Source organism: Engystomops pustulosus, chromosome 3 (assembly GCF_040894005.1).
Source record: "Engystomops pustulosus chromosome 3, aEngPut4.maternal, whole genome shotgun sequence".
Classification (NCBI taxonomy): Eukaryota; Metazoa; Chordata; class Amphibia; order Anura; family Leptodactylidae; genus Engystomops; species Engystomops pustulosus.
Window position 1 is genome coordinate 162,690,092 of NC_092413.1, and position 26,996 is coordinate 162,717,087.

Here is a 26,996-nt window from a genome sequence, read left to right on the forward strand (position 1 = left end):
CCTCCTCCTCCTCTCCCCGTTCACTGCCGTTGCCCGCTACGGTACGGGCGGGCAACGGCAGTGTGAATATAGCCTTAGAATGTAAGCTCTTGTGAGCAGGGCCCTCAGTCCTATTGTTTAATATCACTGTTTGTACTCTGTAATGTAATATTATATTTGTATATTTTGCCTATGATTTGTAAAGCGCTACGGAATATGATGGCGCTATATAAATAAAGATTATTATTATTTAATCCTCAGATTCCTCAGCCTTTTTTATACACATGGTTAGCTATAACAAATAACAACATACTGTAATTATTTTATTATGCTACTGTATATTTTATAAGCAGTATAATTAAAATCATCAAGAGAATAGACCTAATAGATCTAACCCCAGTGTATTGAATAGTCAAAATAAAATTATATATTTCACTTTCACCCAGTTATTTGTTATTCTATAAAATAGCGACATATGAAACAGAGAAGAATCCAATTTTGTCTTCTGGATTCACCTTAGACAAGAATGCTCATCACAGGATATTCCTCCAACTATGGTATGTCCAGGTTTTCTTTGAAGTGACCGCTGAGAATCCTGAGAATGTTTTCTTTTTTAAAGGGCAAAAACAAGAGGGAAATCTTCAGTGTTCTTTCCACAGGGCCCCACACAATGAAGTTCTGAACATGGTTTGAGTTAGGCTAACTTAGCTAGAACATATGACGGAAAATATAATAGGATTGTATAGTTATTGAAACTTTGTCAGGAGGTTATCCTCTAAATCTAGGGGCAAGCAGCTTTGCAAACAAATGAGGGCCTCAACTGAATTCTGGAAAATAATATGCAGAATGTCTTTTGTGTTTATACAGGTGTTTTTGGTTTCTCATTTGAAACAAAAAACCACCTCTTCTTGTTCCTTTATAAGTAGCCTGTTCTTCTCATTAAGAATTGACCCATACTGTGAAAGCAGACATGAAGCATATACAATCATATTAGTTACACAATCCTATGAAATAGCCCAAAATCCATGCACCAGGAGTTCGGAGACTAAAAAGTTATATTTCACTTTGCTGACATACTAAATCCTTTCACAGTTGTGATAATAGTGATTTTGATGTAACTCTAGAAATAATCTCTTCATTCACTACGAGCAGCCAAGAACTGCTGGGAAGGCGGAATAGCTCAAGAAAATAAAGCAAAATTAAATAGCTATCTCAAACTGTTCATGTCTACCACTAGAAAATACTGCTTATAATACATACCTATGTGACTGGCCAGGAGAGGCAGGATTGGTTTTAGGCCTCATGGCACACATTGTGGGGCATTTATTATTGACTTCCAGACAGTGTTTTGTCTGTGTTTTTTTTCTCTGCCATGCTGTCTTTTTCTGACGCTCAAGGGGAAAGATGGGGGTCAAACAATTTGGGTACAACTATGAAGTCCCAACACTTTTCCTGCACTTCTAGTTTCCCAACACTTTTTTTGGCACATTTCTTGGTGCACACTTAGAGCTGCAAAAAGCTGTAAGGTTTATTTCACCGTCGTGAATTTGGAGACAGTTCTAAACCTTTTTGGTCCTGCACTAATTCATTAATCTAACATCCCAGTATAAGTTATAGAACAATTTGCACCAAAAACATGGACCCGACGCCACAATTGATAAATGCTCCCCAGAGTCACCATGCATTGCTGAAACCATGGGGCACATTTACTAAGGGCTTTGCGCTGCACTTTTGTCGGACTGTTCACATTCTAAATGGCTAAAACGGCTTGCACAGATATTTAAGAAGTGTCTGCGCACAATTTAGGGGGCGTGCCGTTAGTCGTCCGACTGATTCGGGCTGAGTGCCGTATTTAACATGCAAATTGTGTTGCACGCCCTATGTTAAAGGTGCACCACAAAAAAGATGGTTACCTCTGTCGGGCCAGTGCGGGAAAGTGACAGATTCATGATTTCTGGTGCACAATCTTAGTGAATTGCCACACCCAGCATTATACACGGAAATAGCACTTTTAGTGCAGTTTCTGACTTTCTAAGTAAATGTGCCCCCATGTCTCACCACCCTGGGAATGCACCGAGACATTGGGGGATATTTATCATACGCTCGTGCTCGTGCGCCAGCGTTTGATCGCCCCGCCGCTGCAAATTCTCAGCCCAATACATCAAGAGGCTCCTGCCTCTTGATGTATCGGGCTGCCAGCAGCGCAGCGTTTAACCTACGCCAGGCAGGGCCTGGCATAGAAAAAAATGCAGCCGGCGACTTTTCACGTATGAAAAGTCACCGGCAGCAGCGAGTGCGCAGGCGCGGGGACAGTAACGCCCCGCGCCGGCCCACTCCTGTCCGGCCGCACCCCCGCTCATCCAGCCGCGCCCCACTGGCGTGAAGGTGGCGGATTGGGGAAAATAAACGCAAAAGCTAGCAATAAGCTAGCATTTGCGATTATTTCAGGGCCTCTGCGCCACTGGCGGTACGCAGAGGTCCTGATAAATATGCCCCATTGTGCTGAAAATTATAGAGCAGCTCCTATTCCTGCCCGCCGTCATTTTCCATGGAGATTGGTTGATATCCCATGGGCTTCCAGCAAAGGAACACAGGCTGTTTTTTTGCAGCCTGGTAATTGTGGCTTAATAGAATATGATTTCTGGGGAAAAACTTTGTTCTTCCAATTGTTATTTTCAGATATTGTTCTTGTGGTTTCAATATATCTTATGTTATATAAAAATGAATTTCTGTTTTATGTTGTCTATTCTTTGTGCATGCACAAACTAGTAGACCAATGTACACAGGTTTCAGCTCTCTAGCAATAATAGTGAACAGTAGCTTGCAGGTTCTTCTTTTATAGCTTATCCACACAAACAGGCGGTTATTTATCACGCGTTGATATATAGTGCACCAGTGTATGATGTTCCCCCCAACCTCTGGTGTGCTTCAACCTCTGCCTAAACAGGCTGGTCCACTCCACCGATAGACACGTCCTCTTCACACCCCCTCACACCAAATGGAGGACAATTCCTGGCATTAATAAAAACTAACAACAAGTAAACAATCCACTTCAAACCACCATTAAACAGGAGAGGACAACGGCGCCGAAGGAAAAAAATGAAGCAAAAGTCCAAAACTTCACGAAGTCCAGAAAATAAAATGCTTTCCTCCACTTCTGCGTTCCTCAGGATTTTCGGCACATAAACCAAGAAAAGACATCATCCCAATGTATCGGGATGATGTCTTACTCGTTGACCATGTTCGTCCAACTTACATGGTATACAGGTGTAGGTAAGAAGATCTTCCGACTCGGCAATCATGCCCCTTACCTCGGGGTTTTATCCCCCTTTTGGTCACATTAGTTACTCCCGAAAGAAATAGAAAAACAGTAGTGCAATAAAGTTTTTTGAAACCAAAAAACTTCTTTAATTTCATATACTCACAAAAGATTCTGGTTAAAATTGCACACTCGGCTGCAGCCCGAGTTTCACCTGATTGGTTTCTTCCATGGCATAGTTACACAGCTGTAAACTTTTCTTGAAAGGTAACAGTAGTGAAGGTCTAGTTTTGCTTATACTAAATAGAATTTTAAAGAATGATTTCTGGAACCAGTATATACCAATCTGCCATTCATCTGCAATGCAGTAGTATTGTAGTGAAATGCTTGATCTCAGTGCAATGAGGTGATGTAGCGATTGCCTGCCAAGACTACTACCGGTGCCAGAAACCTATATTATGGAGCGTAGCTGAACATTAATTATTATTATTAGATACCCGGGATAAGGACTAGTCTTTGTAATGGTCTCATCCAAATCTACATATACATATTGACTCAAGTAAATATCTATTAAAGAATTTTCAGTTTTACAAAATAAGAAAAATAAAATCCCCACTACCCTTTTTCCTCCCAACTCATTGAACCCCATGAACCCTCTTCCCCCGGTCCATCCAGCAAGTAGAGGTGAAAAGAGAATTTTTGGTCACCACAACCAGTAATGATCTGACCAATGCTCCCCTCCTACACAGGTGCCCAACACAATTGCACATCAATACACTGACTGGTCCTAAGTACTCCCAGCTCACTCCAGACCATTCTCCATTTAGCCAATGCTGAATTATAATATTGGCAGGGCCCAAGCCATAGCCACCCAAACCGCCTACCAAATTTTTTACTGAGAAGGGCCTTCACCCATTAATCCTTGTATATCTGTTCATGGCCATAATGTCCACTAAAGCCATTTCAGGATCCTTGAAGTTCCTCCAAAGGTCCTAAAACCACATATTAAATAGCAGTCAGAAGGGTGCGTCCTCCATTCCCCAAGATGCTACCTACCATCTGTAGAAAGCGAATTCAAGAATTGCAGGTGATATAATAATCATGTAGCCCAGGGCCCATGTGAGTTTTAATCTTTCCCTGAACTTAGCCATACCATTTCACTTGAGATAAACCCCTTTCTTTAATTGAAGTGGGGGTAGTCATCGTTTCCTTGAATTCCCATGAACTAGGGGTATCATGAGGCATTGAACTTCCTTGCTTGGCTTAGCATATTCATCTACATATCGAAGAACACAGTGTAATATGAGGAAGGTACTCTATTTAGCCAAAATCTGTTGTGCTGATCCTCAAATGCTAGCTGACAGATTTACATCCATACTTTCATGCCCTGTGATTACAATAATCTTGTGGTTACTGATAAGTATAAAATTGTTCCTTGAAGTCCTTTGATTTCTTAGCCTGACCGAACATCTGAGTAGAAATGCTATTCAAAGTGTCAAATGCATGGAAAATCATATACCCATTTTATAAATTCAATGCTCTTGAGATTCTGAAGGGTTTATTGTGATAATAGAGTTGCACTCTATGTGATGCACATGGTTATTATGATGCAGCCACAGAGTCAATCACATGATGAAGGCTCTGACAACACATTCATGTTTTTAAGCCACAAGTATCAGAAAAACAGCAAATGTTGAAATGCTGAAATGTTGATTTTTGGCATTCCTAGCTGTTTGTAATTCCACCAGAAAGAGCTCCAATGTAACTTCCCAAATATATAATACGATATAACAGAAGGACATAGTAAGATGCTCTATTCAGATTGTAGGTGCCTAAATCATGTGCCAATGTACACTGAATCCTGTACCCTGAATCCTTATGGAGAACTGATATATCTTGTATACTATACTCTGGGAAAACTATTTTCTTATTGAAAATTAAAAAAAAAAATGAGATCACCATATATAGCAAGTAAAGGCTCTGTCTGGTGTCCCCTGCTGTTACCTTTCAATGGTTCTCTGCCTATCCATGTAGTGAGGTTTTAAAGGTCAGGCATGTATGGGTCAGCTCACTGTTATAACCCTGCCTACTAGTAAGTCTACTATTCCTTCCTATTGCCCTAAAAGCCCCATATGCTCAGTTGTTAGATGCTGATAGGGTTGTCCTGAAAGAGAAGACGCTATTGAGCAATGGACACATTTCTAAGTCATATTTCTTTCACTTTTGTATCTTTCTGTTTACAGAGATGTATGAGGACTGTTATCTGTCAACAAATTGTACTAAAGTAATATTTCATACTCTGTACTGGAAAGCTTTAAAAAATGCATGTATGAGATCCGTCCTTGATTTTAGGAGCCATATCTGTCGATCCCTGGCACCTAAAATTTTTTGCCATCTTGGGACTGAAGGAAAAGGGAGAAGGTGCGGAGAGGACCGGATTATCTTTGAAGGTCCTCATGCTGACCCAATGACTCTTCCTGTACCGCGTGACCCTGGAGAGAAACTACAGTGATAGTACTAATTTGCCCTCCTGCTTTTAATTATATCAGTGTCCGCAGGAGGCAGGTATGATTGAAAGTTGTGGGAGAACAGTTCAACAAATAAAGAAATAACTGCACACTGCTAAAGATAATAATAATAACATATGCTTATTTATAAAGCGCCATCATATTTCATATTGATGGAAAATAACATTATAAAACATTTAAATAAACCAACACTGGATATAGGTGTTAAAACTTTGTATTGTAGGCCACTTACCGTACTCCTAGCTATATCTTGGTTGGAAGTTTACAATAACTAAATGAAGAAATAATAAGAATGTGTTTATAGATATAAATTGTAACGATTGTTTACCCTTGTTCTCGACAACTTTGTTTATATGGGATGCTTGTACGTTACGTATCACCATTTGTTTCATACTGGGGTGATGTGAGATGCCAAGAAGACTTACACACATTTTCTCTGTTTTCTCAAGGACAATTGTAGCAGTGTCTGTTATGTATCCTTTGTTCCCGGCGTTCTTCATTTGATAATTCAGTTGTTTTGAGTTTGTTCAGTACAATACTGTGCTATGCTCCTTTGTTAATGGTCTGAAATATAACATCATAATTCACAATGTGCACAATGCTGGTAGACAATACTTTCTTGTTTTACTGAAGGGGATGCCCTCAGTCTACTCAATGTAATATTTCATGGAACTCTTAAATTTGACACTGAAGTGAAACAAAAATGCTGCATAGGGTATGTTCAGCAGAATCCACTCCACAAATCTGTGACAATAAAACATATAGCACATAACAAATAAATAGTATCATTGCAGCTGATGTATTAAGACTGGCAATTTGCATAACCATTTTAATCATGTGGCATGTTGGCACAAGAAGAAGCAGAATTACGAAGAGGCTTCTATCTCTTAATAATTCTGAAACATCTTGTGTACCCTAATTTAAATCTACACCAGCCAGGGGTTAGCACATATTTCTGAGGCAGCCTGCCCCATTTTTTGGCACAAGTTATAGTAAATTTGTCCAGCTCCTGCCATCTTCATCTGCCCAATTCATCCAAATTTTGAGACAAGGGTGAGTTTGGCACAAACTGTTAAAAAGTTACAAGCACTCAAAGGGTTCTTGGTTAGTTGTAATGGATTTTGCATTGTTAGGCAACATTCACACCTTGTCTTTGGCCCTCCATGTAGCTATAGAGGCTAACGTCCTCATTGGGCCTTTGGCCCCTTCTAATCTGGCCAAGGTCCCATCCCACAAGGAGTCCTCCCAGTACACTTAATAGTACTCAATGGACCTGTAACGCTAAACCACAGTATATGTGTTTTTAAGACACATAAACAATTGATACAAGAAGATTTCATGTGTATAACACGTTGCTTGTTTTATTTTTCTGCATAAAGCATTGTTTGCAAAAAACACATGATTTATAGGTATTGTATGTATGATCTGCTGTATTGTGCAGCAGAAGTTTTGCAAGAAAATCTGTGAGTAATACATATATGCAGTGGACTTGCTTGTACACAGAAATCATTGTCTCATAGTAAAACCAAAGGTTAGACCTACTACAAAATCTCTCCTTTTTCATTCACTAATATATAAATCTAATATATAAATATATGTTCTTAGACATAGAAGCTGTGAACACAAGCTTTCATCTTCAACTTTTTCTGTTATCCTTCACACTAGATTATAGAATTGTAGCTGCATTCAACAACCACTAGGGGAAGATCACTACATGTGGATTAAAGCAAGGGAAAAACTTCAGCTGCTTTACAAATCATCGGACACACCTTCTCTTTCAAAGAGTTTTCTGTATTTTTATGACTATAAAAATTGTAGATTCACACTTAAGGCATTAAAACTATGAATTAATCTATGTGGAATTATATCAGGTGACTACCACTTGAAGCTCATCAAGAGAATGCCAAGAGTGTGCATAGCAGTAATCAAAGCAAAAGGTGGCTACTCTGAAGAACCTAGAATATAAGACATATTTTCAGTTGTTTCACACTTTTTTGTTTAGTATATAATACCACATGTTAATTCATAGTTCTGATTCCTTCTGTGTAAAAGAGCAATACTCTTTATTGAATTTCAGTTATAATAACATACCAATGTAACATACCTATCATTAAAGGGGTTGAACTAAGTTTGCACATCATCCCCTATCCTGAGGAGCACAGAACAGTGAATAGTTGTTTGCATAAGGAGTGTCTGTTTGAAAGACATAACTTGTATGTCTTGGCCACTTTACCTCATGTTTCTGTAATGTGTGTGTAAGTGTAGGGGGTAGGATATTAGGTAATTTACCAATATACATCTATTAACATTTATTGCACCATTTTCTTGACATGTGAAGCATCTTGTCTTTTACTTCATCAGCCGGACATCCATGTCCATAAAATGGCTGCAGATGGAGGGTCATGTGATCTCTAACCAAATGTCTTGCCAGGACACAGCTCTTTACATGGAAAAATAAAAAAGATTTTTGAAGGTGGGGAGTGAAAAATGTAAATGCAAAAACAAAAAAGGGCCTGGTCGTTAAGGAGTTAATATTTTGCTTTATTGTGCTTTAAGTGGACAACTCCTTTAAATTAGGTCTACCATCAAAATCAAACATGATCAAACAGGGACACTTACTCACAGACGCCATCTTACCGGCAATTCTTGCAAGTAACTCTGGGGTCCAGATCGGACCCCAGAGTTGCTATAGCAACGATCGGCGCCCCCCGAAAACGGTTCGGGGGGGGGCGATCGTGGGGGAAAGACCCCCCAGATGCATGTTAGATGCCGCGGTCGCGCTGACCGCGGCATTTAACGGGTTAAGCACACGCGATCGGAGACAACTCCGATCGCGGGTGTTACGCTGGGGTGCCGGCTATTAGTTACAGCCGCACCCCGTGTTTCCCGATGCCGGTTCGGCTCTGATCCAGAGCCGAGCCGGCATAAGCGCTGTGGCGGATATATCCGCCACTGAACGCTAAGTCACTGCGCTCCGTGGCGGATATATCCGCCACGGAGCGTGAAGGGGTTAATGACCAGACCCTTTTTGTTTATGCATTTCCATTTTTCACTCCCCACCTTTAAAAATCTATAACTTTTTTATTTTTCCATGTAAAGAGCTTTGGCTTACATGTCTACTTTATTCTTTGGGTCGGTATTATCATGCGGATACCAAATTTGTATAGGTTTTATATTGGTTTCATACATTTAGAAGAATTAAAATCTCCTGCACAAAAAAAAAAAATCTTCATTTTGCCATCTTCTTGCGCTAATAACATTGTCATACTTCAGTGAATGGAGCTGATGGTGGTGTCATTTTCAATGCTATCAATTTGAGGACTGTATGGCCTTTTAATCAATTTATATTTTCCAAAGGGGGTGATTTAAATTTTTGTGTCTTTTTGTAACTGTCATAGCAACAGAACGGCACTCCCCAATGATGTCATGAGAACCATCGATCTCATCCAATATGGCGTTGCCCACGCCCTGCCAGCTTTTTAATGCCATTGGCAGCTTTGCCAGAGTCAATTGCAGGGTTAACACCCGTTGTTACCGGTTATTGTTTGTATAATGAAAAGTAATACAATTTTCAAATATACTTTCTGTATCAATTCCTCACAGTTTTCTGGATCTCTGCTTGCTGTCCTTCTATAGAAAGCTTCTATGTTTACTTCTAGTGGACAGAAATCTGACCATGGTCACACAGGTGCACGGCTCATTAGTATCCCAGAGTAATCAGAGCTGTGTGATATAACGAGCCGTGCACCTGTGTGACCATGGTCAGATTTCTCTCCATTGGAAGTAAACATAGAAGCTTTCTATAAAATGACAACAAGCAGAGATCTAGAAAACTGTTAGGAACTGATACAGAAAGTATATTTAAATTGCATAACTTTTCATTATAAAAACAATAACATTTATTTGTTGAAATGGGAAAACCCTTTAATGTACAATGTTTTCCTGCAGCCACCACTAGAGGGAGCCCACTGTATACAGTGGCCTTTGTGTATAATAGTAGCTGTATGAGCCTGTATATAGTGAGCGCCCCCTAGTGGTCACTACCAGCTGTATATAGGGAGCTGTCTTTGGTAAAACCCTTCTGATGTGAGAGATTGTACAGATCATACAGATAACATGTTACAGACTTTTATCACATCTGCTCAATATAGAAGTTTTCACACTCACTACATACTCACTATGACAGGTCTCATTTCTGCATAGACATAATCCACACACCAGGTGCTGCATTTATATTTCATGTGTAAAATTATTTAATTGTGTTTTTTACTTATGTAGTATATACAGAAGTAAAATAATGATGATGTTTAAATCTATTTCTATGTGTATGGATATGTATTTTTACACCTTCATCATAATATCATGTACATATTGCACTTTATGTCATAGACATAGAAGATATACTGTAATCTATTATATATATATTATATATACACAGAAGGTGTAACAAAAGCCCGGGATGGTGTTATATCTTTCTCAAAAATCTATCCAATGATACCAAACTCAACCCCCTATCCCCAGGGCGGCAACTTAAAAATCTTAAATAGTAACCCCAAATTTTTAATAATTACATTGATTCGACCTAAGTCTTTTTCAATTTTGGTGACATATGGTCCTGTAATCGCCCGAAATTTTAAATGTGTGCAAAAAATTGACAAAGGTGATAGTTCGATCAATACACATCAGATCCAAAATCTTAAAATAAACATGTACAATATTTTTCTAAAAGCTATCCAATGCTACTAAATTCGAGCACTTAATGTAGAGCATTTGATATTTGAAAAGTTTGTAAGCAAGGGAACAGAAAATGACTACACCCACATTGTTATTCTATGGTTACGCTAAATGTAATTTTTACAAAGAAAATACAATTCCCCCCACCTGACCCCAGGGGTGGGGGGTGAGATAGAGGGTGAAATTTAATAGCATTGGATTGATATTTAAGACGTATTTGTCACATTTTTGTGTATATCTCAAGATATACTTTTTGCACATTTTTTTACCCATTTAGATTTTCGGCAATTAAAGTGCTATCTGTCAATGAAAGTGACTTGAATCATAGTTTGTTATAAGACATATTTTCTGATTTCTTAGCAAATTATCGAGAAAAGGATGATAAAAAAAACTTGCCCATTCACTTTTTCCATTATTTTAGTAAGAGAAGTTGTTATAGGCAATGACTCCACTTTTACATTTCTCTACTTTTGATCAATCTCCCCCATTGTGCAGGTCAATGACCAATGGGTAACATGTTATCTTCTGAACATTGCCCCAAATCTTCATGATCTCCAGCTTCCATGTAGTACATAAGGCACTTATAGCGGAAATAATATCACAGCTCACAGAGGACCAATTGTCTGGTACATGGGCAATGTGATAGATTGTCTCTATCGGACTATACAGTGACGTCACCTTATAGTATATCTATGAATGAGAATATTCTGATGTGTATATCATGTATCTCTTCATATTCCCCAACAGTTGGTGGTGGCGTATATATGGATCAGACCCCGAAAAATGGTAATTACAGGCGTCCCCTACTTAAGGACACCCGACTTACAGACAACCCATAGTTACAGACGGACCCCTCTGCCCCCTGTGACCTCTGGTGAAGCTCTCTGGATGCTTTACTATAGTCCCAGACTGCAATGATCAGCTGTAAGGTGTCTGTAATGAAGCTTTATTGATAATTCTTGGTCCAATTACACCAAAAATTTTGAAAATCCAATTGTCACTGGAGCAAAAGAAAAAAAATTGTCTAGAACTTCCATTATAAAATATACAGTTTCGACTTACATACAAATTCAACTTAGGAACAAACCTCCAGACCCTATCTTGTATGTAACCCGGGGACTGCCTGTATATGATAATTCTATTCTGTATATGACCAAAATACTAGGGGTTAATTCTGTATGTATTTTATAACAATAACAATATTAACCCCTTAACGACTTGGCCTTTTTTAGTTTTTTCACTTCCATTTTTCACTCACCACCTTCAAAATAACTATAACTTTTTTATTTTTCCACATAAAGAGCTCTGTGATGGCTTATTTTATGCGTAACAAATTACACTTCATAGTGACGGTATTTAATATTCCATGCCGTGTAGTAGGAAGCGGGAAAAAAATTCCAAATGCAGTGAAAATGGTAAAAAAAATCACATTTGCAATGTTTTCTTGTGGGCTTGGATTTTACAGCTTTCACTGTGCGCCCCAAATGACATGTCTACTTTATTCTTTGGGTCGTTGCGATCGCGTGGATACCACATTTGTGTAGCTTTTATAAATTTTAAAAAATTAAAACCTCCTGTACAAAATTTTTTTATTTTGATTTTGCCATCTTCTGGCCCCTATAACTTTTTCATACTTTGGTGTATGGAGCTGAGGGTAGTGTCAGTTTTTGTGAATTTTGATGGCGGTTTCATTGCTATAATTTTAGGACTGTGCGACCTTTTGATCACTTTTTATAAAATTTTTTAGATTTTTCAAAATGGCAAAAAAATGCCATTTTCAACTTTGGATGCTATTTTCCGTTACGGGGTTAAACGCAGTGAAAAACCGTTATTATATTTTGATAGATCAGGCATTTTCAGATGCGGCGATACCTAATGTGTTTATGAAACAAAGTAGCCTCGGGTATTCGGAACACCCGAGGCTACCATGGCGACGGATCGCCGCTCCCCGTGACGTCATCGGGGAGCGACGACCCGCGGCAAGACGGCGACGCCCATGCGTTGCTGGCAGCGATCAAGGTGAGAACACCCGCGATCGGTGCTAGCACAGATCGCGGGTGTTACCGGTAAGCCTCGCGGGCCGAGCCCTCTCCATGCACCGAGACCCGGCGTGGGGAAGGGGTTAAAGGGAATAGTGACATGAGGGGTATGAGTGGGACATATAGGGGACATATAGGGGACATATAGGGGACATATAGGGGACGTGACATGACATGAAATATGGGGAGGTGAGGTTATGATGGGAACATGAATTTGATGAGATTATGATAATCAGGTGTATATGGGACCATGATATTTACATGAGGTGTATAAGGGGTATATTGGGTATATAAAGGGTTTATGTGGAACACATGTTTAGAAGTTCCAGTAACCAGCGATGTGTTTTCTATATTAGGATGAGAATTTCAAAGGAAATTATGAACTTTATGCCTAATACCAGGTAAGTATATAAAGTGGCAGAACTACACCAGGTGTCAGATATTTTATTTCACACTACCTTCCCCAATAGTGGTCAGTATAAAATACCACATTTTTAATAAAGATGTCATTTATGTTCTATGTCATATAGCAAGGAGTACGATGAGGAGAGAAAACATCAGGACGTGGTGGAGGAGAAGAAAATAGAGCATCACAAGGAGAACAAACAGGACAGGAAAGTGGTGGAGGAGGAAATAGGGGAACAAGGAAGGTGAGTGGGTGAGGGTCCAGATATTAGAAGTGACTATGCACTGACATCATGGATATTCGTGTTGTCATCAAACTCCATTGATTGAACCTAATGTTTTCTATTAAAGACCTTTAGGACACAAGGTGAAAGTGACCTGGCCAAGCACCGAGTCTCCCCAATAAGTATATAGGGCTATATATACAGTGTATATATCTGTCGTTCATACATTGATCCCTGTGTTTTCTATTATAGACCTTTAGGACAGAACTGGAATACATCCTGACCAGTGTGGAGTCATTCCAGTAAGTATATAAAATATATAGGGTTTAGATTACATTAATTGGGTCCATATATTCATTCCTATGTTTTTACTATAGTCCTTTAGGAGAAAAGGTGAAGGTGGCCCAGCCCAGCATGGACTCTCTCCAGTAAGTATATAGATTATATAGGGCTTAATTTACATTGCATTGGGTCCATAGATTGATCCCTGTGTTTTCTATTATAGACTGTTAGAACAAGAGATTGTGTCCTGGACCAGTGTGGAGTCTTTCCAGTAAGTATATACAGGGCCGCATCTGCCATGAGGCGAGATGAAAATCTCGCTTCAGGCGGCAGAATGCGGGTCCCTGTAAAGGGCGGCGAAATTCGCCGCTCTAAAGTGGGCGATTCGGGCGTCCATTAACGCCCGAATCGCCCACCAGCTAAATAAATCGCGCCTGTCTCTTTAAGACACAGGCGCGATTTATATGCGGAGCGACGCAGCGCCTTTCCGGCAGCTGCGTCGCTCCGTTCTAAGCAGTGACACAGGCGCCATGACGTCATGGCGCGGCGCCTGTGTCACTGTGCGGAGCCGCGTCTCACAAGAGAGCCGCGTGAACACCGGAGCCGCGGCGAGGGAGCAGCTGCCTGCAGGTGAGTATGATTTTTATTATTTTTCATGTATTTAATTAATTGGGGCTAATAATTAATACTGCGGGGGGGGGGGGGGGGGTATATATATATCATATGGGGCCAGAATTATTTTAAACGGGGGGGGGGGGATCATGGAATGCTATTTTATTTGGGGCTATAATTATTTCTTTATTACTGGGGGGGATGCAATATATATTTATATTATTTGGGGCTATAATTATTTTATACTGGGGGGAATGCTATATATATATTATTTGGGGCTATGATTGTTTAATACTAGGGGGATGCTATAGATATTATATGGGGCCAGAATTATTTTATACTAGGGGTGGGGGGGTTCTGTATATTTTATTTGGGGATTTGGAGCTAGAATTATTTTATACTGGGGGGGATGCTATATATATATTATTTGGGGCTATAATTATTTTATACTGGGGGGGGATGCTACATATATATTATTTGGGGCTATACTTATTTTATACTGGGGGGGATGCTATAGATATTATTTGGGGCTATAATTATTTTATGATGGGGGGGATGCTATAGATATTATTTGGGGCTATAATTATTTTATACTGGGGGGGATGCTATAGATATTATTTGGGGCTATAATTATTTTATACTGGGGGGGGATGCTATATATCTATTATTTGGGGCTATAATTATTTTATACTGGGGGGATGCTATAGATATTATTTGGGGCTATAATTATTTTATACTGGGGGGAATGCTATATATATATTATTTGGGGCTATGATTGTTTAATACTAGGGGGATGCTATAGATATTATATGGGGCCAGAATTATTTTATACTAGGGGCGGGGGGGTTCTGTATATTTTATTTGGGGATTTGGAGCTAGAATTATTTTATACTGGGGGGGATGCTATATATATATTATTTGGGGCTATAATTATTTTATACTGGGGGGGGGGGATGCTATATATATATTATTTGGGGCTATACTTATTTTATACTGGGGGGGATGCTATAGATATTATTTGGGGCTATAATTATTTTATGATGGGGGGGGATGCTATAGATATTATTTGGGGCTATAATTATTTTATACTGGGGGGGATGCTATAGATATTATTTGGGGCTATAATTATTTTATACTGGGGGGGGATGCTATATATCTATTATTTGGGGCTATAATTATTTTATACTGGGGGGATGCTATAGATATTATTTGGGGCTATAATTATTTTATACTGGGGGGGATTCAGTATATATTATATGGGGCCAGAATCATTTTATACTGGGGGGTGCTGTATATATTATATATCACTATATCACTAAGCTGGGAGGGCTGTATATGGGGTACAGTATATTACTAAGCAGGGAGGCTGTATATGGGATACAGTATATTACTAAGCTGGAGGGATTGTATATGGGATACAGTATATTACTAAGCTGGGGGGGCTGTATATGGGATACAGTACATTACTAAGCTGGGGGGCTGTATATGGGATACAGTATATTACTAAGCTGGGGGGCTGTATATGGGATACAGTATATTACTAAGCTGGGGGCTGTATATGGGATACAGTATATTACTAAGCTGGGGGGATGTATATGGGATACAGTATATTACTAAGCTGGGGGGCTGTATATGGGGTACAGTATATTACTAAGCTGGGGGGCTGTATATGGGATACAGTATATTACTAAGCTGGGGGGCTGTATATGGGATACAGTATATTACTAAGCTGGGGGCTGTATATGGGATACAGTATATTACTAAGCTGGGGGCTGTATATGGGATACAGTATATTACTAAGCTGGGGGCTGTATATGGGATACAGTATATTACTAAGCTGGGGGGATGTATATGGGATACAGTATATTACTAAGCTGGAGGGATGTATATGGGGTACAGTATATTACTAAGCTGGGGGGCTGTATATGGGGTACAGTATATTACTAAGCTGGGGGGCTGTATATGGGATACAGTATATTACTAAGCTGGGGGCTGTATATGGGATACAGTATATTACTAAGCTGGGGGATGTATATAGGATACAGTATATTACTAAGCTGGGGGGGCTGTATATGGGGTACAGTATATTACTAAGCGGGGGGATGTATATGGGATACAGTATATTACTAAGCTGGGGGGGGCTGTATATGGGGTACAGTATATTACTAAGCTGGGGGGGATGTATATGGGATACAGTATATTACTATGCTGGGGGGGCTGTATATCGGGTACAGTATATTACTTAGCTGCAGGGGCTGTATATGGGATACAGTATATTATATGTATATAGATTTTATCCCTATATAATGAAGGGATGTGTTATATGTGGGGTAGCGTGCGGTCAGTTGTGTTGTGAGGGGTATATATTATTTAGGAGCGCAGTGTTGTTTTCCAGGAGACTTTATACTGTAAGTGACTGTGGTATTTTTAGGGACGCCGGGTGGAGATGCTGCACGGAGCTGAAGATATCCGGCCGTGAATTCAGCAGTGATACGTCATGGATTGGAGAACACGGAATAAAGTCCTCCTGATGGTAGAGATTGTCATCTATAAGGTACTAGATTCCACTAATGCCTCTCAGATCCTGTAGTCAGTCACACAGTGTCAGGGAGCTGTATGTAGGGTTGTTAATTGTTAGTAAAGTTTTCAGCATTTACTTAACAGGGAGCGGGGGGGGGGGGCAGCATTTTAATATTCGCCTCAGGCAGCAAATATGCTAGAATCGGCCCTGAGTATATAGCATATATAGGAATGAATTTATTAAATTACATACCTGGAGTCCATACAATCCTTATATTTCTATTACAGACCTGTAGAATCTGAGGTGGAAGTAGCCTCCCCCAGCATGGACTCTCCCCAGTAAGTATATAGAATATATAGGAATGAATTTTTGAATTTGTATTACTGGAGTCTGTACAATGATCCTTATGTTTTTATTATAGACCGGTAGAAGCAGAGGTGGAAGTAGCCTCCCCCAGCATGGACTCTCCCCAGTAAGTATATAGAATATATAGGAATGAATTTTTGAATTTGTATTACTGGAGTCTGTACAATGATCCTTATGTTTTTATTATAGACCGGTAGAAGCAGAGGTGGAAGTAGCCTCCCCCAGCATGGAGTCTCCCCAGTAAGTATATAAATTATACATTATATTGATTGGGTCCATACATTGAACCTTGATCCCTATGTTTTCTATTATAGACCTGTAAAACCGGAGTTGGAAGTGACCTGCCCCAGCATGGAGTCTCCCCAGTAAGTATATAGAATATAGAAGTTACATTGCTGTAGCCCATACATTGAAATTTCTGCTTTATTTATTAGGCCAAGACAAAAGTGGTGGAGACTGAAATGTCTAAAGAACAGTAAGAGGTGAGTTATAGTTTATATCAGGGGTTCCCTAAACTTTTTACATAGGGGGCCGTTCACTGTCCCTCTCAGCCCATCGGAGGGCCGGACTAAATTTTAAAAATAAATAGCAGTACATGTGACCGCATCCGTAATACACTGGGCCCCCTTCAATTAATTATTTAATATACTGCACCCCTCGTGAACTATTTTATATATTGGCCCAATCAATTAATTAATTGGGTCAATTAATTTTGAAATATACGGGGACCCCTCTCCATTAATTATTGAATAATACTGCCTCCCCCTCCCCATTAATTACTAGACTGCCCCTCATAATTATTTCCTATGCTGCCCCCCACCATTAATTATTTCATACGCTGCCCCTCCACCATTAATTATTTTCTGATGCCCCCTCCATCATTAATTATTTTCTGATGCCCCCTCCATCATTAATTATTTTCTTATGCCCCCTTCACCATTATTTTGTATGATGCCCCCATGTATTTATGTATTTGCTGCTGGTAAAAAAAAAACAAAAAAAACCCTATACTCACCTCTGGCAGCGGCTCCCACGTCTTCATTCTTCTGGCTGCTGCCGGACAGGAAGGGGTGCGCGGGCGCGTGATGATGTAATCACGCGGCCGCGCATCCAGGTTCAAGGAGCGATGTGTTGTCTTCCGGGCACATCGCTCCACCTGCAATAATATCGAGCACTATTCAGTGACGGGCAGGAGCTTCCTGTCCGGACGGAGGCTCCTGCCCGACTGCCACAACCCGCTGGGGGCGCTCCGAGAGCTGGATGTGGCGGGGGCCGGATGAAAACGGTCCACGGGCTGTAGTTTGGGGACCACTGGTTTATATTGTGTCCACTTGAAGAGGTCACTATGGGTCGTTCATTGGGATGTATTCCACCCCTATCAAACAGTGGAGTAAATGTATATGCAGAGAGCACTTTGGCCAGACTTCTGGCATTATCTACGCTAAAAGAGCCTTCTACCACATTTATGAAAGGTTAAAAACTATTCCTCCACTTCTGACTTGCCCAACAAAGGGGACATGGTCTCTGCAAAAGGGGAATAAAATTTTCTGTGCACCAAAAATTAGGGTGAGCCACATTGTGGAACACAGTTTAGACCAACTAAAAGCAGGTCTAAAAGTAGAACCCTACACTCTTAGGTCTCATGCACACAAACAAATGAGAGCTTTTACTCACTGCACCATGACTGGAAGCCATAGATGTCTAGGATCACACTCTCCATTACGTTTATGAGGCCTAAAACTCAGACAGATTCATCCACACCACTAGACAAGTGTTCTCCAGCTCTGCACTGTCAGAGCCTACAACACATTAAAGGGGTATTCTCGTCTGGGCACTCACATTCAGTTTCACTAATCCTCCATATATAAACATTTCTTCAATTGGATGTTATTAAAAAAAATGTTCCTGTGTGAAGATAATTTCTCATAAATGTAGTCATGTTGTCCCTTAGAAACCAGATGGCTTCCTCGGTTACGACCACGTAACACTCTGGCAGCGGTGGCCAGACTTGGGCTATAGAGTCCTGCCTGAACTGGATTCTGCAATCATTACCACAGGACGGCTGTGGGACATGCAGTAACTCCCAGACATTTCATATACAAAACCTTTTTGTTTATTTGTGCAATCTCTCGGGCAGAGGTGGCAGTATCCGAGGAAGCTATCTCGTTTCTAAGGGACATTTATGAGAAATTATCTTCACACAGGAACATTTTTTTTAATAACATCTAATTGAAGAAATGTTTATATATGGCAGATTTATCAAACTGAATGTGAATGCCCAGACGAGAATACCCCTTTAATGAATCCCCCCATTGTGTTAAATGCAGTATATGGGAAGGAGGGGAGAGGTGAATGTTCTGGGCTCCAGGTATTCCCTATTTATTCTCATGCTGTGACAATGGGGCACATTTACTTACCCGGTCCAGTCGCGATCCAGCGGCGCGTTCTCTGCACTGGATTCGGGTCCGGCCGGGATTTAATAAGGTAGCTCCTCCGCCGTCCACCAGGTGGCGCTGCTGCGCTGAAAAGCATTTTAACGCGCCGGAATTCACCGAGGCCGTCTGAGTGAAGGTAAGCGGGTCCCGAGCGACACATTTTCGGTTCTTAAATGCGGCGGTTTTTCCGAATACGTCGGGTTTTCGTTCGGCCACGCCCCCCGATTTCCGTCGCGCGCATGCCAGCGCCGATGCGCCACAATCCGATCGCGTGCGCCAAAATCCCGGGGCAATTCAGGTACAATCGGCGCAAATCGGAAATATTCGGGTAACACGTCGGGAAAACGCGAATCGGGCCCTTAGTAAATGACCCCCAATATCTTTTTGCAGCAGAAACATTATTAACTGTATTATTTTCTATCATTCAGCAGCAGAAGCAGCAGAGAAGGACAAAAACCTTCAAGGTAAAATATTCCTTACTCCTACCCTATGAGACCAAGTATAGATGATGGTAGGGGGTCTATACATCAGAACCAGTCTCTGATTTAACCATAATTTCCCCTGGTCTTGTCTCCTGCAGGTTCCTCAGATTCCTCTGCTGTTGTGGCCCAAAGACTGTGGAATAGTCATAAGAAGGTAAGCAGGTACCTTGTCAACCCCAAACCACACATCAAATGGCACTTTATAAAATAATCAAAAAATATTTTCCCATTTCCACCCTTTAAACACTTTCAAACAGCATACATTTACCGTATATACTGGAGTATAAGCCGACCCAAGTATAAGCCGAGACCCCCAATTTTACCACCAAAAACTGGGAAAACCTATTGACTCGAGTATAAGCGAGGGTGGGAAATGCATTGGTCACAGACCTTCCCCCCAGTATATAGCCAGCCAGCCCCTATAGTATACAGCCTGCCCCCTGTAGTATACAGCCTGCCCCCTGTAGTATACAGCCTGCCCAGCTTGCCCCCAGTAGTATACAGCCAGCCCAGCTTGCCTCCAGTAGTATACAGCCAGCCCAGCCTGCCCCCAGTAGTATACAGCCTGCCCCCAGTAGTATACAGCCAGCCCAGCTTGCCGCCAGTAGTATACAGCCAGCCCAGCCTGCCCCCAGTAGTATACAGCCAGCCCAGCCTGCCCCCAGTAGTATACAGCAAGCCCAGCCTGCCCCCAGTAGTATACAGCCTGCCCCCAGTAGTATACAGCCACCCCAGCCTGCCCTCAGTAGTATACAGCCACCGCAGCCTGCCCCCAGTAGTATACAGCCACCCCAGCCTGCCCCCAGTAGTTACCAGCACAGCCCAGCCTGCCCCCAGTAATATACAGCTCAGTCCAGCCTGCCCCCAGTAATATACCACCTGCCCAGCATTTAAAAAAATAAATAAACTTATATACTCACCCTCCAGTGGCCCCCATGTGCAGCGCTGCTCCCCCGATGTCCGCGCGGGTCCTCTTCTGGCTTCCACGCCCATCTTCTGTCTTCTCTAAGATTGTGGTGTGCGCCGCCACCGCTCTCTCCCGGCCGGCAGGCGCCTAGTATGACGCGCCGCTGCTGACGTCATACTAGGCCCGGGAGAGAGCAATGGCAGCACCCAGCGCCCTTACAGAAGACAGAAGACGGGCGCGGAAGCCAGAAGAGGACCCGCGCGGACATCGGGGGAGCAGCGCTGCACATTGGGGCTACCAGAGGGTGAGTATATAAGTTTATTATTTTTTAAGTATTTTCGACACATATTGACTCGTGTATAAGCCGAGGGGAAGTTTTTCAGCACATTTTTTGTGCTGAAAAACTCGGTATATACGGTATAAAACTCGGAGTATATACGGTACTTGTCCAGCAACCCCGTCCTGGAGATCGAAACAAAAGCCTTCTAAATGATGCTGCACTACTACCCCAGAAACACTGCAATACACAGAGAAAACCTAGAATAATTTGTGACACGTTCCTGTCCTCAACCAAGTCCTAATTGCTTTCAAGGACACTGGTGCTCTCTGTGCATAACCCCTACATTAGACCCTCAAAGGCACTATATTATTATTGTGTGCACCATCAATAATTATATTATTGATTATATTATTGTGAATTTATACGCCCCTAACCAAGCATTTCATTGACATTTCCTGCTAAAGAAAGGGCTGTTGAGGATGGGGTGTGGGTGGTCCCTGGGATAGGTCTTTGAATTTATGAATAAAATTGCTTAATCTAATACTTACTGCCTTGGGCCATATGTTTGCATCACTTTTTCCTTGTGCATTCCTTGAATATGTTTTTGGATGCATTTGGCCCCTACATACAGATTTATTAACATGCTGTGCCGTTCCTCTCCCTATGATTATATCGTAGATCACTTACCATCACCATCACTGTCTGTGGACAACCTCTGCAAGTTGCTACAAGTTCTGCAGCAGACATTCCCCCCACAAGTCTTTCAAATGTTTTTGACAAAATTTCCTACAAGCAGTGCTCAAAGCTTGAATAAAGATGATGTGGAATAAAATGTCTGCATATTTAAATAGACTTTGGTTGTATTGCATATTTCACAGATATTACTGGACATGCAATCATTAGTAATAAAAAAAACCTTTTAGTTGATATAAAAAGTATAAAATTTAAAAAGGAAAAAGCGGGCTAGTGCCGTAACACGGTCGCATTGTATTGTGCTTACTGCACAGTGACTGGGCGCCATAGACATGGGGGACCGATATGCGCCCGCAAATGGTGTGGCAGCATATCGGTCCCCATTGTGTTTGTGTGAATGAGCCCCAAGATGGCATATAAAGTACAGTATCAAATACACAGGACTGCAGGCAAGAACATAAGCCAAATATTGAAAAAATAAAAGTACAAACAAATAGCAAGCGACTACAGACAAGAAGCTAGCAAGACAAGCTTCAAAGAGGACCAGTCAAATCAATAAAACACTTTAGCTGCTCATACTAAAGGAAGCCACTTCCTATCCTCCCCCCAGCCCCCCAATTATAGCACTGTTAAGTCTGTAACTTTATTGGAACATACCGAAAAGCTAGGAAACACTCCAGTACGTAGCGGGCCGATCAGCAGACCTAGTTTACAGTGTTCCAGCTTATTCATGAGGGGCGGGCTGAGGAGGCGGTGACTGCAGCATCTAGCCTGGCAGTCACCACCAGCATATGTTGTGGGAGTGGCGCCCTCCGGAGAGAAGCTGAAGAGAGGGGAGTGTTTCGGGCCGCCCCCTCATGAATATGCCGGACTGCTGTAAGTTAGGTCCCGTCGATCGGACCTCCAGGTACTGGAGTGTTTCCCAGCTTTTCGGTATGTTCCGATAAAGCTACAGATTTAGCCGTGCTATAACTGGGGGGACGGCTAGGGAGCTGCTTACTTTATTCACCTGACAGGTCCTCTTTAAACCAGCAATGGAGGATAGCACTCATAGTTTTTAACAGGGTATTACATATGCTCCAGGTGAGAGGGGCAGGGTTCTGAAAGAATATTGAAGCGTATCTTCCATTCATTTCCTTTGCTGATCTGAATTAGATTGTAGTACCTGTGGAGATCAATCCTGGAGAACCAACAGGCACCAACTATCTGATTGAATAAATCGAGGATTAATGGGAGAGGATATTGTTTTTTAACTAAGGTTACCATCTTTTTTACCTAGAAAAAAGTCTCATGCTGTGGAGAATACAGATCCTACCCATAGGATATTTAGAACCTGGCAAGATATCAATCTCAGTCCTTGCTAAACAGGTCTATTTTTACTAATCTCATATCCTCTCTCTAACAACCCCAAAAGGCTCTTTGATACTCTTCACTCCTTACTAACACCAAAGGTGCAGCCACCTGTCACAGACCTTGGGGCTGAAGATCTGGCTGCCTATTTTAAGGATAAAATTCATGGTATCATAGTATATAAGGCTGGAAAAAGAGGCAAGTCCATCAAGTCCAACCTTTAAGAATTAAATAAATGTTTTATCCCAATAACCCGTGATATTTTTTCTCTCCAGAAAGGCATCCAGGCCTCTCTTGAATATGTACATAGAGTCCGCCATAACAACCTCCTGCGGCAGAGAGTTCCACAGTCTCACTGCTCGTACAGTAAAGAACCTTTGTCTATGTTGATGGTAGAATCGCCTCTCCTCTAGGCGTAGAGGATGTCCCCTTGTCCTGGTCACAGGCTTAGGTATAAAAAGATCTTTGGAGAGATCCTTGTACTGTCCGTTCAGGTATTTATACATTGTAATGAGGTCTCCCCTCAGTCGTCTTTTTTCTAAACTGAATAATCCCAAATTTTGTAATCTGTCATTGTATTCTAATCCCCCCATTCCCCTAATAATCCTGGTCTACTATAATCCAGCTCTACTATATCCTTTTTATACACTGGTGCCCAAAACTGTACACAATATTCCATGTGTCGTCTGACCAGGGATTTGTATAAGGGCAAAACTATGTCTTTATCATGAGAATCTATTCCTCTCTTGATACATCCCATAATTTTATTTGCTTTAGCAGCAGCCGCCTGGCTCGGGCTTTAGCAGCAGCCGCCTGGCTCGGGTCACTAAAATTAAGTTTACCATCCACCAATACCCCCAAGTCCTTTACAGCTCCAGTTTTACCAAGTAATTGACCGTTTAGAACATAATTATACTTTTTGTTTCCATGGCCCAAGTGCATAACTTTACATTTATCTACATTAAACTTCATCAACCACTTCTCTGCCCACTCCTCAAGCTTCCACAAATCCCTCTGTAATGCTAAACTATCAACTTCAGTATTTATTACTTTACACATCTTAGTATCAAAGCTAAACAAGCAAAACGGGCGGACCTCTTGACAGTGAAGCCTAAACAACAGGATGAAAAAAATCTGGTGAGATTCATTACCACTTATGATTTTCAAAATCAAAAGGTTAGATCTATTCTCACCAAGTACTGGCCGATCTTAAGGGCGGATCCCACTTTGGATAAGTATCTCCCTAAAAAACCCTCTATCACATTTAGAAGATCTAGGAACTTGAGAGATCAACTAGTCAAAAGCTGCCATAGGGGACAGGTACCCAATAGAGCTTGTGGATCCCGGGGACCCAAATGGGGATGTCGTCCTTGTGGATCATGTGTAGCCTGTCCGAATGTTGAAAACGCTACTGACTTTTGGGATGCATCTCAGCAAAAAAAGTTTAAGATCACTCACTCCATTACCTGTACTACTGTAGGGGTCATATACCTGGCAACCTGTCCGTGTGGTCTATCGTACGTTGGCCTAACATCAAGAGAATTGCGAAGAAGGGTTAGAGAACACGTCCTCGGCATTGAATCAGCTAAAGATGCAGAACTTGATAGCAATCTGAAAACCCTTCCACGACATTTCAAGCAACATCATGACTGTGATGGCTCTCTCCTGAAGGTAAGGGGGATTGATAGGGTCCTCTTGGATGGCAGAGGGGGGAATTGGAAACGCATTTTAGCACAGAAAGAGGCTAGATGGATTTTTATACTGAACACCATTTCCCCCAAAGGATTGAATGAAAACCTTAGTTTTGCGTCATTCTTATAAGTTTCAGGTTTTTTGTTTTTTTGTTTGTTTTTCTGGTTTTCTTTTCCTTCTCTTATTCCTAGTTTCAGAGGTTTGGATCGGTTGCTGAGTAATTGGAGATAGTATTAGTATTCATCCATAATTACTTGTTTTTATCATGTTTTCCTGTTTTTTATTGTTCTTCTTTTTTTTAATGTATTTTTCTAGTTGGCCGCCCATCTGGATTTTCCGGTGTTTCCATCCTTGTATACCTTTCCATCCACGCCATTAGCCCTGTTGCCTCGATCTGGGACATTGAACATCCTCTTCCATCCATATCTACCCGAGTAAGCCGAGTCTCTCCTCACTCGGTTTCCTGCAGCCCAGGTGATCATTATTAAAGTAATCTTGTGGCGATTTCTGATAGGACGGCCTGTGTTTTTAAGCTGTATCCTCCCCTTGCTTAGTAGTCCCCCAGACGAAGCCGTTTCCTGGCGAAACACGTGTCGGGGTCATTGCACATTACCGACGGTCTGTATGTGTTCTATTTATTTATAGGCATAATATGTGGTTTTCCCTCTACTTACTATAGTACTCTTTGTTAACTTCTGCTTCAACAATGTATTTTTGTAGTATCATTAACTGCCTTACCTTGGGCTGCTTACTAACTCTACCTTGTGTATACCTTTTATGGCATTAGTGTAATACTATAGGGAACCATTGCTGCTATATGTTAAAGTTTACATCGGGTATTGTGCAATTATTTCTGTGTGTTGCCCTACTTTTTGTTTGTCATTTAATATTTATATAATAATAAAATGAAATAGATTTTTTAACCACAAGGTTGTCTATATCCGTTATTGGTTTTTTCTTTGTTCCTGTAGGTGTATAACAGCTTAGTATCATCTGCAAATATTGAAACTTGACTGTGTAAACCCACTACAAGGTCATTAATAAAAATATTAAAAAGAAGTGGCCCCAATACTGACCCCTGTGGCACTCCACTGGTAACGTCAACCCAATCTGAGAATGTGCCATTAATGATGACCCTCTGTTTTCTATCACTAAGCCAATTACTTACCCAAATACACAGATTTTCTCCTATTCCCAGCAGTCTCATTTTATATACCAACCTTTTATGTGGCACGGTGTCAAATGCCTTGGAAAAGTCCAGATATACAACATCCACAGCGTCCCCCAGATCCAGTCTTGAACTTACCTCCTCATAGAAACCAATCAGATTACTCTGACAGGACCGATCTCTCATAAACCCATGCTGACGCTGGGTTATAAGGTTGTGCACAGTGAGATACTCGAGGACAGCATCTCTAACAAACCCCTCAAATATTTTCCCCACCACAGCAGTTAGACTCACGGGTCTGTAGTTTCCTGGATCTTTTTGGTATATTGGTACCACATTTGCTATGTGCCAGTCCTGTGGAACATAACCAGTCCTCAGTGAATCTTCAAATATTAAAAATAACGGTCTGTCTATCACGGTACATAGTTCATGCAGAACCTGGGGGTGTATTCCATCTGGCCCTGGTGATTTATCTGTCTTAGTGGTTGCGAGGCGGCGCCGTACCACTTCCTGGGTTAAACTGTTGACATTCCAAAAAGAATTTACATTATTCCTCGTTGTGTCTTCCACCAGGAGATTTTCCTGGGTAAAGACAGTTGAGAAGGCGACATTCAGTAGATTGGCCCTTTCCTCATCTCCTTCCACCATGATCCCCATGTTATTTCTAGGGGGACCCACACTCTCTGTTTTTAGTTTCTTATCATTTATATACTTGAAAAATAATTTGGGATTATTTTTGCTCTCCCTAGCAATTTTTCTCTCAGTCTCTATTTTTGCAGCCTTTATCTGCTTTTTACAGAATTTATTTTTATCTCTATAATCCTGTAATGCCTCATCGCTACCTTCACATTTTAGCACCTTAAACGCCTTATCTTTCTCGCTTATTGCTTTCCTTACAAGACTAGTTATCCCCATTGGTTTTTTTCTTGTTCCTCTTATGCTTTTTCCCATAAGGTATGTGTTTCTCACAGGACTTTTTCAGAATATATGAGAAAAAGTCCCATTTTGGGGGGGGGGGGTGCTTTTGTCTTTGAGAACAT

The 26,996-nt window shown here is 41.2% G+C and overlaps 2 long non-coding RNA genes across 2 annotated transcripts in view; one reads left to right on the forward strand and one right to left on the reverse strand.

The window, feature by feature from the left end:
- Positions 1–26,996, reverse strand: part of LOC140120602 (uncharacterized) — a 40,619-nt gene that overhangs the window by 6,842 nt on the left and 6,781 nt on the right. The window contains exon 2 of the long non-coding RNA XR_011853903.1: positions 6,192–6,330. This is a non-coding gene — a long non-coding RNA (uncharacterized lncRNA). The remainder of the gene's footprint in view (positions 1–6,191; positions 6,331–26,996) is intronic.
- Positions 13,674–21,843, forward strand: LOC140120601 (uncharacterized). The gene is made up of 7 exons (XR_011853902.1): positions 13,674–13,721; positions 16,871–16,921; positions 17,139–17,189; positions 17,264–17,314; positions 17,384–17,431; positions 19,965–20,020; positions 21,732–21,843. It is a non-coding gene; the product is annotated as an uncharacterized lncRNA (long non-coding RNA).